This window comes from Adiantum capillus-veneris, chromosome 7 (assembly GCF_014529385.1).
Source record: "Adiantum capillus-veneris isolate H3 chromosome 7, ASM1452938v2, whole genome shotgun sequence".
In the NCBI taxonomy this organism is placed as follows: domain Eukaryota; kingdom Viridiplantae; phylum Streptophyta; class Polypodiopsida; order Polypodiales; family Pteridaceae; genus Adiantum; species Adiantum capillus-veneris.
The window spans coordinates 119,423,351-119,439,949 of NC_140937.1; the positions used below are offsets into that span (position 1 = coordinate 119,423,351).

A 16,599-nucleotide genomic window follows, 5' to 3' on the forward strand; every position below is an offset into this window, starting at 1 on the left:
TGAATTAAAGAAAGTGAAAATGTTACATGGATCCACAGGTAGGGGGAGGGTCACCCCGAGACGTTAGAGTTTTAGAGCTTACTAACTTAAAGCTTTTAAAGTGGGATTTACAACTTAGGGATCTACAGTTTTAATTTGTAAAAGACGCTCTAGAGCTTAAAAATGTAGAATTTTTAAAGTGGGGTGTAGAGCATAGGGATCTAGAGCTTATGGTGATTTTTTAATTCAATTCACTATGCTTATGTTTTTTTTTAAAGCTTAGAGTCGTAGAGATTTTAAAATGGGATCTAGCCTCAGATCAAGGCTTAAAATTGACGCTTTTTTTGTCAAGGGCTATTTTGCCTATCAAAACAAGTGCTTTAAAAAAACCTCATGTCATTTGACATGCTAGAATCTCAAAATTACTTATCATTTTTTGTGTTTATATCTTTAAGTTAACGTTATATATGGAAAATTATATAAATTGATTACATTACACAAAAGCATATGAAATGGTACTTGAAAAATTGCATCTCAATAAGAAAATTTTATCAGGCCTGGCATGATTCCATACATTATGTTTGTGTTTATCCTATCAAAACACCACTTTGATACTCTTCAGTCCTTCATCGCGGTCAACATGTATGATGTAATCTGTAAATCACTTTCTCTATGGATCAATATGATTACCATCCTAGTAGTTTTTTGTTTCACTTTCATGTTCTTTATTAGTTTCCTTAATTTGGCAGGCCTTGTGATTTTATCACTTGTTTAGAACAAAAGATTAAAGAGTGTCCAGAGTATGTGCCCAATATGTGCCTCTACTTTTGCAAAGCAGGTGAATTAAGGGGGATCTTGGGAGATCCGTTCCATCGCTTCAAAGTGAAAAGCCGAGGAGCTCTCATGTGGAGGAGAGAGAAAAAGGGATGCCATGTGTGTCGGCGAAGACGCAGGAGACTTTAAGGAACAAAGGATTAAAGACTATTCATAGGAGTTTGCTCCATAGTCTTTTTTAAACCAAAAGATTAAAGAGTGTCCAGAGTATGTGCCCAATATGTGCCTCTACTTTTGTGAAGCAGGTGAATTAAGGGGGATCTTGGGAGATCCCTTCCATCGCTTCAAAGTGAAAAGCCGAGGAGCTCTCACGTGGAGGAGAGAGAAAAAGGGATGCCATGTGTGTCGGCGAAGACATAGGAGAAAAATATATATATATATATATATATATATATATATATATATATATATATATATATATAGTTCTCGGTGCACTGTCCCGTTCAAGCAGGGATTATTGTAAATTCATGGAAAGTGGAGGCGAGAAGTAGTGCACGTTGGATGGCAAGTAGCAGAGGGGTGCAAGCCAGGACGAGGCCGTAGGCCAGTGTATGGACAAGGGCATAGGCTAGTTGTTCCACAATGGTGTTCAAGCTATGCACCTATGTGCGGGATGGGACGAGCAAGGGGAGGATCAGCGCAATGAGGAGTGGGCAAGGTAAGGAGGCGGAGGAGAATCAAACAATTGAGGTTGGAGTGTGTGCGTGGTTTGTCTCCAACATAGGCGCATGGAGAGTGGATCTTGATACTATTAGGGTGCCCTCCCAAGAGCAAATGTTGGTGGTGGATGTCTCTCTCTCTCTCTCTCTCTCTCTCTCTCTCTCTCTTATCATGCGCAAGAGAGAATCATCAAGGTCTCTCTCGATGAATGTCATTAGCCCAAGTGGGTATCACCACATCTGTGATGCAAACTTGACATGGGTACCCAACACCCGGGGAATCAGGCATTGCGTGCAAAGGATGCCCTGGGTGTAGTTGTATTTCTCTGCGTAGGAGCTGTCATGTGGAGCCGTTTGTGGAGCAAGAGCATGTCGCTGAGGACCAAAGCACCCACATACACCACAAGCTGCAGGAAAGGGGCACTTCTGACAAGCAATACTCTGACGCTTTAGTCACTATGTATGCAAAGTGTGGCGAGCTTCAGAAAGCTCGGGCTTTACTTGATCTGCATCACCATGGACTTCACTTATCGTCGGCTATGCTCGACAAGGGAAGGGCTAGGATGCTTTGAACAGTTTGGAACAGATGCAGCGTGCGGGTATTCCTCCTAGTGACCTTTGCATGCGGGGCAAGGCCAGACGCAGCGTGGGAATCAACGATGAACAAACTTTTGCTTTTGCGAAGGCGAGGCAGAAGGAATCTTCTTGATTAATAAACTAATGAAATGAATTTTTTTTTGGCATGCTGAAAGAGACTTTAAAGAACAAAGGATTAAAGAGTATTCATAGGAGTTTGCTCCATAGTCTTTTTCAAAACAAAAGATTAAAGAGTACCTGGTAGGTCCTGCCAATTTTTGGTTTGAAGCTTATTAAGAGGAATCTCAAGAGATCCTCCCGGATAGCAGAGGACGTTGGGAGAGAGAGAGAGAGAGAGAGAGAGAGAGAGAGAGAGAGGCCATGTGTTTAGGTGAAGGAGAGAGAGAAGTAAATAGATTATTGTTTTTGCACCTCCTAGCAGGGCTTGTGTGTGCACATTTGTGTGTTAACTTTGAGCACTGGCAGACCAAGGGTGAACGAGTGTCTCTTCATCTAGGGCAGTGCACCCTGGGTTACAGAGCAAGGCCATGATTTGAGCTTGCAAGTGTGTGCATCTTGTGCACTGCAGACGGCGAGGTGAGCTTGCGAAGGTAGGGTCCTCGGAGCTGTGGGTTGTTTCCCTTTGCTCTCTCTCTCTCTCTCTCTCTCTCTCTCTCTCTCTCTCTCTCTCTCTCTCGTTGCACACTCGCGGTACTACAGATGACAATGGCGTATAGAGTGCCCGAGGGGATGCTAGGAAACAATAGGTCCGATCAATTTTGGATCACTAGTGTTGATATGAATACACAAAGATGTGTTGAGGGGTTTGAGGAAAAACTGGGAGCAAATTGCGCGAGAGGGGGCTGCATTGTCGAGTGTCAATACAAAGGCAACCAGAGACAGAGGATTTTTTTCATGTAGTGGTGGTCCCAATGCTGTCAACATTGAAGGGGGGTCTAACGATGATACTTTGTGGAGGGGGACACAAAGAGACGTGGTCGCTCTAAGGGCATGATGAAAGAGAGAGATTAAGAACAGATGTCCTTCTGTGGAAAGAGTGCAAGAGAGAGATGGTTTGGCCCCACTGATCTTTGGGAAGGTAAAGTCCAAAAGGTAATAAGGGAGGAGAGAGAGAGAGAGAGAGAGAGAGAGAGAGAGAGAGAGAGAGAGAGAAGCCAACTTTGGGTGAAGGCAGAGAAATGGATAGATAGGGCAACAGAGGGGTGGGAAAAACATCAGAGCTGAGAGAGAGAGAGAGAGAGAGAGAGAGAGAGAGAGAGAGAGAGAGGGCGGGACTCCATGTATGTTATATTTTGGGAGCAACACATATGGACAAGGTGAGAGAGCAAGAGAGACGAGCTAGGCTGCGAGGTGCAAGTGAACACACACAGAGAGAGAGAGAGAGAGAGAGAGAGAGAGACGCCATGGCCGGTGTGAGGAAAACTCTCCACATAGGTAGCATGGCAAGGGATGTGAGGGATGATGGCGACTTTTTTTTTTTGCTTTGGAGTTGAAAGATTCCCAAGAGTCCCATGGAAAAATTAATGGGAAGTATTGTTTCAATAAATTTTTTTAAATACTCTCTCTTGTAAAGAGTCCTTTTATTTAAAGACTTCACAAAAAATCATTTTAGTAAATTATTAAATTGATTTATTATTTTTTGGGCTTTTTTTTTTTGCAAAACTCACAATTGTGAGTGGATAGTATTAAGAACAAAAATATACACCAATCCTCGAGCTCAGACCGAGCCTTGAGGGTCAAAGGATTACAAGTTATCTGCTTGGTAGAGAAACCACTCCTACTCCTCGGCTTTACTTATTACAAGATGTTATGTATTGTTCTAAACCAGTCCTCTAAGGCTTGTTTGTATGCGATCATGTGGAAAGTATTAGTATATTCTTTTGTTTTAATTTTTAATGTGTTTTTTCAAATTTCATTTCTTTTTTATTTTATTTTGTTTTCAAATAATGATATGTAAATGTGCACCTTTCATCTTATTATTTAAGTGGAGCTTTTCCTAATATATTATAAACCATTCGAGATTATGGTCAGGTTCACGAGAGCCGATGAATGAAATTCAAAAATAAATGTGCCTTCACCATGGAGGCTGTCCATTGACACAAAAGGAAATTACACTTCTCTAGACCCACAAAAAATTTAGCGAGCCTTCCCTCCCTCGGAAGAGCAATTCTACCGTCCATTTTTTAGCACGAAACGTGGATCAGTGTGATTGGATTGAATCCAAAAGCTACGTACTCAACAACACTGCCACTATAGTATAACTTACTGGACGTCAAAATCGAATATAATAAATTTTATACAAGTACCTCCGTCCCTTGGGAAAGAAGAGAGAGGTAACAAGAAGAAAGAGTACGAGGCTTTTTTCGCCCACTTTTGTGAATCTAACTTGTGTATGCATAATCTATACTAAGGATAATGGGGGAAGGAATTCCGGCTCCCCCTGCCACATGGCAAGCGCACGATGATCCGGCGAGTGAATTCTGAAGCCCGGTGGCATAGAGAGAGAGAGAGAGAGAGAGTTGCTTTGATTGCGCTGGTTTCTCCGCCGATTTTAATGGACGCGACCTCGACGGCTCTTCATGGCCTACTCAACTTACACGGTGATGGGACCTGCACGCAGTGCCACACACCCTTTGCTGCAAGTGGTGCTCGATACTCGAGCGTCACGAGTCGGAACTCAAGAGGCGAGGATGCACTGAGGTGTATCCAACCCGTCCCGTGTGTACATCTTGCCGACGGCGCTCTCAAGACCGAAGCTGGTGTTGGAGGTCTACCTTGAAGATCTTGTTGGGCTTCATCGCCTTGACCATGTCCAGGGCATCTGGGTGACTCACATCCCCTTGCAAAAGGAGTTGCACATCTTGAAGAGCAAGCTCAAGATTTCCAACAGATTCATAATCACGAGCACGTCGAAACAGAGCCAGTGAAAAGCCAGGGTGGACTTCGAGGGCAAGGTTGCATTCTCGAATAGCAGCATCATGCTGAGCAGGCTTCATTGCATGAGGCAAGCGACACGATTGCTATGGAAGACACCACGATTTGAGTGGTTTGGAGGGGTAAGCTTGAGGGCAAGCTCATACTGATCCATAGCGCCCAAATAATCTTTTCTCTAAAATCTCCAATTGCCTTCTTCCTTAAGCTCCATTGCTCTTGATGCCATGTAAGGGGTGTATTCCCGTGTCTTCCCACCTTCATGATCCCTGGCTATGGTGGACGCAGGGTCTCTCTTCTGATCACTGACATTGTCCTTGCCTTCCCTTCTGATATATAGTGATATATGATGATATGAAGGTCTGTCCTGGGTTTGTGACCGTCGGTGGTGTGCATCAGGCACCCGACCTCTCTGCTCATTTCCATCAAACCGTCTACTGCCCCCATTTTGCCGACGATCGCTGCCATTCACTTGATGCTGTTCTGCGCTCTCACAGTGCCCCACTGCCACCCCCCAAGCAGCCCACGCGGCCGCATCTTTGGACTGAATATTGCGCACGAGCTGGGCTCTCACCTCGCCTCAGGCTGTGACAAATTAAAGTGCTCGAAAAAAACCTAGGTTTAGTGTAATCCCACCTACAAATTTTGAAATTTACCTTTAAATTTATGTTTGAAGGTGAGAGAACCTACAAACTTTTGAAAAAAATAGTGTAATTTGGTGTAAAAACCTTCACATTATGTCGATTTACCTATGTTGTTTCACATATGTAGGTTTGCCAAGTTTTTGGTAAAAAGTTTTTTTCGAGCACTGAATTATTATTGTCATGCTCTCTTGCATCCGGCCATAGTCAGACGCGAGGAGTCAGCTCAGACGCCTCCAAGTTGTTGCCATCTCTCTCTCTCTCTCTCTCTCTCTCTCTCTCTCTCTCTCTCTCTCTCTCTCTCTCTCTCTCTATACTTCTATACTAAGGATAATGGGGGAACGGATTCCGACCCTCCCCCCGGACACGTGTCAACAGGAGTTAATCCCGGTTGGTGTGCCCTAGCAGCCCCGATAGCGGACAGAGACTGCACGAAGAGAGAGAGTTTGAGAGAGAGATTGCACGAAGCACGAAGAGAGAGACTCGAGAGTTTGAGAGAGAGACTGCACGAAGGGACGGGCCTGGGCTGAATCCGGGCAATGAATCAAATGCTGCAGGCGCGCTCCACCTCGCGAGTAGCATTCAGGCCTCCCACTGCCTGAGCCTGAGAGAGAGAGAGAGAGAGAGAGAGAGAGAGAGAGAGAGAGAGAGAGAGAGAGAGAGAGAGACTATTTAGCGCCGTCTGATTCTGATTACAGTGTTCGTAAAAAATGTGTCTCAGTTTAATATCTTTCGATTTCAGTTTCAAAAATGCTGGTTGAGAGCAAAAGGAAGGGGAGAAATTCTTGAAGAAAAATAGTGCAAAAACCCGAAAAGATAACCTAATTTACATATTTCCTCTTGAATTGCAGTGGTCGTAAAAAATGTGTCTCAGCTTAATATCTTGCCGGTTTAAATTTCAAAAAAGTCAGTTGGGGGCAAGAGGAATGGGAGAAATTCCACCCAAAAATTGAGAAAAATAGTGTAGAAACCCAAAAAGATAACCTAATTTTTACATATTTCCTCTTGACAAAATCAAGGAAATATTGCGGTGTTCGTAGAAAATGTGTATTAGCTTAATATCTTGCCGGTTTCAATTTCAAAAAAGTCAATTAATTGAGGGCAAGAGGAAAGGGAGAAATTCCGCCCAAAAATTGAGAAAAATAGTGTAAAAACTTGAAAAATAAATTGATTTTTAAATATATCCTCTTGACAAAATCAAGGAAAGGAAGTTTGTATGTTTGGAAAAATGAATTTTCTCGAAGACTGCTGGCACACGCTTCCTCTCTTGGGTCGCCGAGAGACTACGCGTCTGCAAGTCCTGCACCACATTGTACACACCGACCAAATGACCACCCTTTTTACCCCTTTCCCGAACACTGTTGTGGACTCTATCTGCATTTTCGTATGAAAGAGAGAGAGAGAGAGAGAGAGAGAGAGAGAGAGAGAGAGAGAGAGAGAGAGAGAGAGAGAGAGAGTATTTAGCGTCGTCTGATTCTGATTACAATGTTCGTAAAAAATGTGTCTCAGCTTAATATCGTGCCGATTGCAATTTCAAAAATGCCGGTTGAGGGCAAGAGGAAAGGGAGAAATTCCTCAAGAAAAATAGTATAAAAACTCGAAAAGATTGATAACCTAATGTGTCTCAGTTTAATATCATGCCGGGTTCAATTTCAAATATGCCAGTTGAGGGCAAGGGGAAAAGGAGAAAAATTAACCTAATGTCTTAAAATTTTATCTTGGAAAATATCTTGCTATTTTCAATTTCACAAATGCCGGTTCAGGGCAAGGGGAAAAGGAGAAAAATAAACCTAATTTTGTAAATAAGACGGAAATTAGTAACTCATGCTATATGATTACATGCTATTTATCAGAGCTATATTACATGATGAAAAGTCCGTGATAATTATGCCAAGGTTAGAAAAGTAGTATAGATATTTATCTAAGTCAAATTATACTATTTCTAGCTAAAAACTAAAGAGGGAAATAAGTAAACCATGCTATATGATTACATGCTATTTATGAGAGCTATATTATAGGGTAAAGAGGCCATGATAATTATTCCAAGATTAAAAAGGTAGTATAGACATTTATCTAAGTCAAATTACACTATTTTTAGCTAAAAACTAAAGAGAGAAAATTAGTAAATCATGTTATATGATTACATGCTATTTATCAGAGCTATATTATAGGGTAAAGAGGCCGTGATAATTATACCAAGGTTAGAAAAGTAGTATAGATATTTATCTAATTCAAATTACACTATTTCTAGCTAACAACTAAGGAGGGAAATTAGTAAATCATGCTATATGATTCCATGCTATTTATCAGAGCTATATTATAGAGTAAAAAGGCAGTCATAATTATGCCAAGGTTAGAAAAGTAGTATAGATATTTATCTAAGTCAAATTATACTATTTCTAGCTAAAAACTAAAGAGGGAAATTAGTAAATCATGCTATATGATTACATGCTATTTATCAAAGCTGTATTATAGGGTAAAGAGGCGGTGATAATTATACCAAGTATAAAAAAGTAGTATAGATATTTATCTAAGTCAAATTATCCTAATTTTAGCTTAAAATTGAAGATGGAAATTTATAATTAAGTTAAAAAATAATAAGATAATCACAAGAGGTCAAAAATATCCTTATCTACTTGTGGTAATTATACCATAGTTAATTAGTGAGGTTAAAAAATTATAATTGACCAAAAGTCCTATTTTTAACAAATGATTAATTAAAATAAATAGACTTTGTGGTTAAAAGTTTTTAGAAAAATTATAGTAAGTGGAAACCTATGATATCAAGTTAAGAAAATGAAATCTTTAAGAGAAATTAAATACAATAAATATTAAGCCCAAAATAAGTAGATTATTAGCTTAAAAGTTAATGGGAAAATTAGGAAAAAGATATAGAAAATTATAAGAAAGTTAGGGAAGCGGTGGAAAAAGTTATCATGCCTATATAGACGAATAACAAATTACTAGGTCAAGAATTTATCAATTATGACTATAAATATCACCTTGGATGGGTTACGGTTGAATACAAAGGTTAAGTTTAGATTTTGAATTATTTACTAATGATTAGACAGTCTTTTTATAAGGATAAGAAGTTATGGCACCAAAAAGAGCCCGAGCAAATCCTACATCTGATGATGAGGACGTAGCTCCAAAACGAACTAGAGCATCTCACGCCGACGAAGCCGGGCCTAGTAGTAGGCCTACGGAGGAGAGTCTTCAGGCGCCAGCGTAGCAACAAATGACCAATCAATCTCAGGTGGGTGTCCCATTATTCAATTAAGTCTTTAATTAGTTTAATTTTTTTTATAAGTTAGCATTGCATACGCAAGAAGGATAAACTGGCTGAAAACGGAAGGTAACTTCCAACGTGCATTTGTTTATAATGTAGGAAAGAATTGTTTGGGTTAAAACTGGTTGAATTAGGAAAGATATGTTTGATCATCCTTAAGACAGCTATTTCAAGACACCTTCAACTCCCTACTATAAATTGATGATAATGATTCGCTTTCTAGCCATGGATAAGTCGGTTACCCCCATGAACGATGAGTTTCTATTCCGTGTCATGTCTTGATGTTTCTACATAAGTTAGGATACCGTTTTTTATCCTAGGGGAGCCGCCCGGTTGTATGGGCAACTGGTTTGGTGTATGGGCACCCGGAACCTTGGGTGGGGGTTTATCCACTCCGGATTTGAATAAAGAAGGGGTGTTGTTTTTCACCCTTAGGTGGTCTTGAGACAAGAAGAGTACTGGTCATGGTTATTATGGATAATGTTTTGATTGATAGTACCCTGTCTTAAGTTTAAAGATGTCTATTTTCTAAAAGAATGCTTTCAATGCTGTCTTCAAGGAATTACTGTGATGGAACGTTAAAAGAAACCATTATTTTAAATGTTAAAAACAATGTAATAATAAGATAAATGAAACTTGTGTGAGTGCGGGGTGGTAAGTGGGGATTGACTAAGGTTGTCAATCATGGATGGGTGGACCTGATTAGTCAGGTAACTATCCATCCCTGCGCACTAAAACGTTTAGAAAACTTCTTCACTTGGAAGAGGAGTCCACCAACGGCTGTGACCTCACATCTGTTAGGGGGGAAAAAGCGTTGGTTGAGGATACCTTAGCCCAATTGTGGTAGTTATAGGGCCAAAATAGTTTTTTGGACTTTAATACATTGTCCCGTTTCCGCTGCGAGACAGGACTTGGTCTTCTTCTAAGGCTATAAACCCAAACCATTGTCAATGGTAAAGGTCTATTCCTTGGATTTTTCTTGTTTAGAGACTTTGATTTTTTATCAGACCTAGAGACCTGTCAAGCATCCCATCCCGATCTTGGTATTGGCGGGTTGGGGACTTTACAAGTGGTATCAGAGCCTAGATTTCAGAGCCTGGGTTAGTTTGGGAAAATTTTGTACTGTCTGAAAATTTAAAAAGAAACAAGAAAAATTGATTAGTTAATCTAATGCTTATGCGTCAATAATTTAGGAAGATCCTGTGTGGTTGAATATCGCAAGTTCCAAGTCTTTGAGCTTATTTATGAGAATGCTTGTCGTTCTCCAAACTATTTTTTCCGACGGAGCGTGATGGAGCTACTAATGAAGGCTCACACTCCTCATACGACTCGGATAGATAAAGGCTGGGAGCTCGAAGGGAGCAATGAAGGCGGGATCTATTACATCAATGCTTGGAAGCTGGGATGTCTTACCACGGATTTAAAGAAACTACGATGGGCTGAGGAACTGAGAGTGGTTCAGTTGTACTACTTCTTGGGTACAAACTCGAGTATCACTGTTCCTCCCTACCCAGGAGGCACGGGAAAACCCCTGAACGAATGGGTATGGGATAGAGTGGTGGAGATAAATCCATATCGAAGAATCAGAACTTTTTCTCAGAATACCCCTAAGAATTTGGACCTTATAATTTACTTTCCGATTTTCAATGAGTATAAGAACTATATACCAATCAATTAAAAGATTGTAGAAATCTGACTACAAACAACCATCGTTTGTATCACCATATTCCAAATCAGTCGGCTATGCGGATCCTTTAAAGGCCGCAAAAATTTACAACAAGTTAGGATGAGATACCTAAGGCTCTTTTGTAAGGCTATCCTTGTAAATATTCACCTTATAAATAAAGAACCAAGTCTTTTGAATTGAATATCTTGATCTTGTATCTATTCTGAAGTTAAATCCTACCCATGTCATAAGTCTTTAAATTGTCAGTCCATCGATCTTACGAAACCATGTACATACCTGCTTCTGTTCTTTATACCGTGCTTGTTTCTTCTCAAACAAGCGCAACCCCCCAGCTTCAAAGGTAAAGGGGTCAACGTGGAATGAGATGCAGAGGTATGGATCAAAGCCATGAGGCATACATCAATATAGGATGCCCTTCTCAGGGCTAAGCCTCTTGCAGCTGAAAGAACCAACTCTATAAAGAACTATAATGGATTTAGTAACTTTAGGGGAAGAGCAGGGATAATTCCAACTAGGGATATCAACAACGTGGAGTAGCTGCAGCAGTAAACTGAGAACAGACCTTTCCAAACGTTAGGTGCTATGGATGCAATCAAATGGGGCACTATAGAAATAACTGTCGAGAAGAACAAAACCCTCGAATTATTGCTAGAGCCATTCCTCAAAATCAAGGAGATAATGTACGAGGAGGTAGAAATGGAGGACGAGGTAGAGGAAGAGCAAGAGGAGCCAGATCTTATGTAATCATAGGAGAACCAACCTTGTGAATAAGAAAGATAAAAGAGCCACTCGCTTGGCCATAGCTAGCAATCTTAGAGCTTTGTAAACCACTATAAATCAATAATGTAAAAAAAAAAAACTTGAGTTACTTATATATTGTAATGGTATACATGATTTTCTTCTTCAAAATTATTTAATGAATCTAAAGTTAAGTTAGTATTCAATCAAGAAATTAAGGGTAGATCTAGCAAATGACAAAGAGGTTCAGGAAGAAAAAATTCGAATCATAGAAATGAGGTAGTTATCAAGAAACCGATTCACATCCTTGTGCACACGATAACCTTCCTTAGAAAATGACCTAGATATGAAAGTATTAAGGTACGAGACTAATAGGAAACCAAAAAGAACTCTTGGTATGATACTTCTTAAAACCCTTTACATATTGTTGGTCAACTAAGTTAAAGCACAGAGGGGGTACCTCTAGTGCAATGGTGGAAGCTTGTGCCGAACGCAGATTGCTCAGAATGGCAAGAACACGCAGAGTGCATTCAGATTGGCAAAGCTAAAATACATGATACTTGTCGAACGTTGATTGCTCTGAATGGTCAGTTAGACCGAGCACGTTCATATTGACGAGGTGGATATATGGATCTTTATGGAATTGAATTAACCTGGTTTTTGAGATGATACAAATGGTTTTTAAAGGTTTTTAAGATGGGCTCAACACTAAGAGTTTCTTGAGGAAAAATTGGCTAGCAAGTAACTCCAACCAGAAACTAGAAAGAACTCTTAGAATAATCAGTAACATTTGGTAAAGTGGAAAGGTTATCCCTTCGAAGATGCCACTTTCGGGGGATGAATTTCTCTTCTCAAAGATTTTCCCAATTTCGGTTGAGATGAGGACATCTCAAATTCTTAAGTTGGGGTGATTGTAAGGTTTCCAGTTTCTGAAACCTTAAAGGTTGTATAAAGCTTAATCAAACTGATATGATTATTGAAAAATCAATGCGGCATTGTTCGACCATGGCAAATATTGGTATTTTTGGAATCTTAAGCACAACAAACCCCGGGCTAGAAAGAATTCCGATAAAAACTAGCATAGTTATGACCCCTGGAAGTTTGCACTGTGAATTGAGTAAAATAGGTAAAATTGAAGGGTTGCAGTAATCATTTAAGCATAGACTTTATTAAAGGCCTCCTAGATATTTACAAGATATTTACCAATTAAGCAAAAATAGGTCAAAATATAGCAGAATTGATATTTTAAAAGCTGGCAGGTAATGGGAGGGTCATCATTGACCTGCCAGGGACTCATTTAGCAGCAGGGAGCGTTTTTTGACCTGTAGGGGACTGCTTGAACTACAAGCAATTGCCTTTTTCAGCCGGTGAGAGCTTATGAGTGCCAGAAAACTATAAATAGGACCCCTAGCTTCACATTTTACACAGACTCAGAGCCTTGATACTCTCTCTCTCTCTCATCTAGAGAGAACACTACGCAGAAATCATTAGAGATTAATCTCTAATTGATTAACCTAAAACGGTAATTAGTCTAATCCTTCTTAATTAGCAAGGTTAGATTAAACTATTTTGTTAATAAATCAAAGATTAGGCCTATGCATACTCATAAAACCTCTCTTAATTAATTAATTTCTGTTGATTATTATAATTAAGCTTAGTAATATTAAGCTAATTAATTATCCTATCATATTAGGGTTGAAATAAGCCAAATTAATCATGAATTAATGGTAAATATATTAATTAAGCTTCGATTAAGTTGAGGTAATTATCAGAGTTTCATTAGACAGTCATTAAGTTAGAAACATTATCCTATAATTTTTTGAGTAATTTTCCTAATTAATTAGGCAGAATTACTCTGTGTTTTGAGCAAATTAAATAGGGAAAATTAGTAAATTGATTTTAAATGCTATGATATATTTATCACTGGTTAATTAGGTGTTGAAGAAACTATGATAATTCGGAGAAGCTTAGATAATTAATATAGCTAATTACTTTAGCAGAAATACTCTATTTTTTTAGCAAATTAAATGGGAGAAATTAAGTAAAATGATTTCAAATATTGTGAGATATTTATCAGTGGTTAATTAGGTGTTGAGGAACCCGTGATAATTAGGAGAAGCTCAGATAATGAATCTAGCTAATTACTTTAGCATAAATACTCTATTTTTTGAGAAAATTAAATATGGAAAATTAGTAAAGTGATTTCAAATGCTGTAAGATATTTATCAGTGGTTAATTAGGTGATAAGAAACACGTGATAATTAGGAAAGGCTTAGATAATTAATCTAGCTAATTACTTTAGCCGAAATACTCTGTTTTTGGACAAACTTAAATAGGGGAAATTAGTAAAATTATTTTAAATGCTGTGCAATATTTATCAGTGGTTAGTACAATTAAGCTATTTTTAGGAGTAAATTAAAGGGGAAATTAGTAAATCATGTGCTATAATTACATGCTATTTATTACAGCTATATTATAAGGTAAAGAGGCCGTGATAATTATACCAAGGTTAGAAAAGTAGTATAGATATTTATCTAAGTTAAATTATACTATTTCTAGCTAAAAACTAAAAAGAAAAATTAGTAAATCATGCTATATAATTACATGCTATTTATCAGAGATATGATACATGATGAAAAGTCCATGATAATTATGCCAAGGTTAGAAAAGTAGTATAGATATTTATCTAAGTTAAATTATACTATTTCTAGCTAAAAACTAAAAAGAAAAATTAGTAAATCATGCTATATGATTACATGCTATTTATCAGAGCTATATTATACGGTAAAGGGGCCGTGATAATTATACCAAGGATAAAAAAGCAGTATAGATATTTATCTAAGTCAAATTATCCTAAATTTAGCTTAAAATTGAAGATGGAAATTTATAATTAAGTTGGAAAATAATAAGATAATTACCAGAGGTCAAAAATATTATTATCTACTTGTGGTAATTATACCATAGTTAATTAGTGAGGTTAACAAATTATAATTGACCAAAAGTCCTATTTTTAGCAAATGATTAATTAAAATAAATAGACTTTGTGGTTAAAAGTTTTTAGAAAAATTATAGTAAGTGGAAACCTATGATATCAAGTTAAGGAAATGAAATCTTTAAGAGAAATTAAATACAATAAATATTAAGCCCAAAATAAGTAGATTATTAGCTTAAAAGTTGATGGAAAAATTAGGAAAAAGATATAGAAAATTATAAGAAAGTTAGGGAAGCGGTGGAAAAAGTTATCATGCCTATATAGACAAATAAGAAATTACTAGATCAAGAATTTATCAATTAAGACTATAAATTAACCTTGGATGGGTTACGGTTGAATACAAAGGTTAAGTCTAGATTTTGAATTATTCACCTAATAATTAGACGACCTTTTTATAAGGATAAGAAGTTATGGCACCAAAAAGAACCCAAGAAAATCCTACATCTGATGATGAGGACGTAGCTCCAAAACGAACTAGAGTGTCGTACGACGACGAAGCTGGGCTTAGTAGTAGGCCTACAGAGGAGAGTCTTCAGGCGCCAACGCAGCAGCAGATGGCCAATCAATCTCAGGTGGGTGTCCCATTATTCAATTAAGTCTTTAATTAGTTTAAGTTTTTTTAATAATTTAGCATTGCATATGTAAGAAGGATAAACTGGCTGAAAACGGAAGGTAACTTCCAACGTGCATTTGTTTATAATGTAGGAAAGAATTGTTTGGGTTAAAACTGGTTGAATTAGGAAAGATATATTTGATCATCCTTAAGACATCTTGTCTCAAGACACCTCCGACTCTTTAGTATAAATTGATGATAATGATTGGCTTTCTAGCCACGGATAAGTCGGTTACCCCCATGAATGATGAGTTTCTACTCCGTATCATGTCTTGATGTTTCGGATTTGAATAAGGAAGGGGTGCCTTTTCTCACCCTTAGGTGGTCTTGAGACAAGAAGAGTATTGGTCATGGTTATTATGGATAATGTTTTGATTGACAGTACCCTGTCTTAAGTTTAAAGATGTCTGTTTTCTAAAAGAATGCTTTCAATGCTGTCTTCAAGGAATTACTATGATGGAACGTTAAAAGAAACGATTATTTTAAATGTTAAAAACAATGTAATAATAAGATAAATGAATCTTGTGTGAGTGTGGGGTGGTAAGTGGGGATTGACTAAGGTTGTCAATCATGGACGGGTGGACCTGATTAGTCAGGTAACTATCCATCCCTGTGTACTAAAACATTTAGAAAACTTCTTCACTTGGAAGAGGAGTCCACCAGCGGCTGTGCCCTCACATCTGTTAGGGGGAAAAAAGCGTTGGTTAAGGATACCTTTGGCCAATTGTGGCAATTATAGGGCCGAAATAGTTTTTTGGACTTTAATACATTGTCCCGTTTCCGCTGCGAGACAGGACTAGGTCTTCTTCTAAGGCTATAGACCCAAGCCATTGTCAATGGTAAAGGTCTATTCCTTGGATTTTTCTTGTTTAGAGACTTTGATTTTTTATCAGATCTAGAGACCTGTCAAGGATCCCATCCCGATCTTGGTATTGGCGGGTTGGGGACTTTACATTATCATTTTGTCAATGGCATTTTTTGGGCCTTGGTACTAGCTTCCATGTATTATTTTTGTCAATGGAGTCCAACTCAGCCAGCATAACCTATTTCAAATGTCAAATTTTCCACGCACTATTCCGCTTAATGAAGTCCTGCTTTCAAATGTTAAATTGAGGTTCCTATGTTATTGAAGACATCTTAATTGACAGGCCTCATGATTTCATCACTTGTTTCCATGGGGATTGCTTGAAATTTGTTGCGCACTTATTGGGTGTTGTAGCGAGCTAGCTCCTACCCTTGGAGGTGGAGCAACATTGCAACCACACACGATGACAAAGATTTCAGCCTGCTCAATGCATTGGCGGTTATGATTGGATTTTACTATCACTTGGATATTTCCCGCCTATTGAGATTGCCCTTGCTTACGTTTGTTGTTGCACACCTCTTCACATGTGAACTACATAGAATTGGTTGCGGGTAAACAACATGTTAGCTATCCATGCCACATGTGAACTAGCTCAAAGCTTGTCAACAAGTGCTAGCTCAGTGAATAGAGCAAGAGCTTCTTGTGTCCAAGGTTCCTGCATGTGGCCATTAGGGGATGTTCCCCAAGCCCATATGATGGGTTGGCTTACCTTCTCCGGTAGGGATGCTTCACCTCACTAAGTCCTATGTGTGAGTTGTAACTTCAAGTTGTAGG

The 16,599-nt window shown here is 38.5% G+C and overlaps 1 pseudogene; it reads right to left on the reverse strand.

Annotated features, from left to right (window-relative positions):
- Positions 1-4,320: 4,320 nt before the first annotated feature.
- On the reverse strand, positions 4,321-5,571 carry LOC147454512 (protein CLMP1 pseudogene; annotated as a pseudogene).
- Between the last annotated feature and the right edge of the window lie 11,028 nt (positions 5,572-16,599).